We start from the raw sequence: 1,308 nt of genomic DNA, 5'->3' as shown, positions 1-1,308 counted from the left end.
ATAATAAAAAGAAGAAATAAAAGGGATAGAAGACTTATGCAGATTCATTGGTGGGAATTTCAGATAAGCGGATGGAGATGCGTAGAGCTCTTGGACGCCTGCTTCCTATCCTTCTACTCAATCCTTCTTACTCCTTTCCATGGCAAGCTTTGTATAGGGGTTCACCATCAACTGTGGCTACTTTCATTCCTCACGGGGAAATAACCTGTGCGGCTGTCACTCGCACAGCTAACCAGTCTGGAGGCATCACCCATGGCTGATGGCTACATCCATCCTCGCAGTGAAAACTATGCTAACGCACTCTGTCACAGTACGGCTAATCACCGGTTGGTTCCCGCTCCTACTGGAATAGAATCCCTCTTTTGCGTCTGTCACCAACGCCCAGCAGGTTAAAGTTTGAAGCACGTCACGGTCATTCATGATCGGAATCCTACTCGGAACACCACAGACAAGGTTGGACTTTCCGGACTCCCAGGATCCTACTCGGAAACACCACAGACAAGGTTGGACTTTCCGGATCCAGATGATGCCGCCAACTATTAACTTATACCACGAAGATTCTGTTGGGGAATCTAAGAGATACACATTCAAGCTCTGTTGCATGTAGAACGGACATGGTTGTCAATCACGCGCATTCATAAGTGAGAATGATGATGAGGGTAATCTGACTCATCACATTCATCATGTTCTTGGGTACGAATGAATATCTTGGAATAAGAATAAAAGAGAATTGAATAAAAGAAGATAGAATTTCATTGATACTTGAGGTACAGCAGAGCTCCACACCCTTAATCTATGGTGTGCAGAAAACTCCACCGTTGAAAATACATAAGCAAAGAGTTCAGGCATGGCCGAATGGCCAGCCCTCTCTAACGTGATCACAGGATTCAGAATACAATCCAGGATCTGGTCAAAAGACATCTAATACAGTAGATAAATGTTCTATTTATACTAAACTAGCTACTAGGGTTTACATGAGTAAGTAATTGATGCATAAATCCACTTCCGGGGCCACTTGGTGTGTGCTTGGGCTGAGCTTGATCATTCCACGTGTAGAGGCATTTCTTGGCGTCAAACTTCAGGTTATGCGTGTTTGGGCGTTTGACTCCGGATCTGACTTTTTCTGGCTTTAACTCCAGACAGCAGCGTGTACTTGGCGTTCAACGCCAAGTTACGTCGTCATCTTCGATAAAGTATGGACTATATATATTGCTGGAAATCCCTGGATGTCTACTTTCCAACGCCGTGAGAGCGCGCCAATTGGAGTCTGTAGCTCCAGAAAATCCATTTCACGAGTCGCCCAGGCGA

The sequence above is a fragment of the Arachis hypogaea genome, chromosome 4 (assembly GCF_003086295.3).
Source record: "Arachis hypogaea cultivar Tifrunner chromosome 4, arahy.Tifrunner.gnm2.J5K5, whole genome shotgun sequence".
Taxonomy (NCBI): Eukaryota; Viridiplantae; Streptophyta; class Magnoliopsida; order Fabales; family Fabaceae; genus Arachis; species Arachis hypogaea.
Note: the sequence above shows the minus strand (reverse complement) of the source record.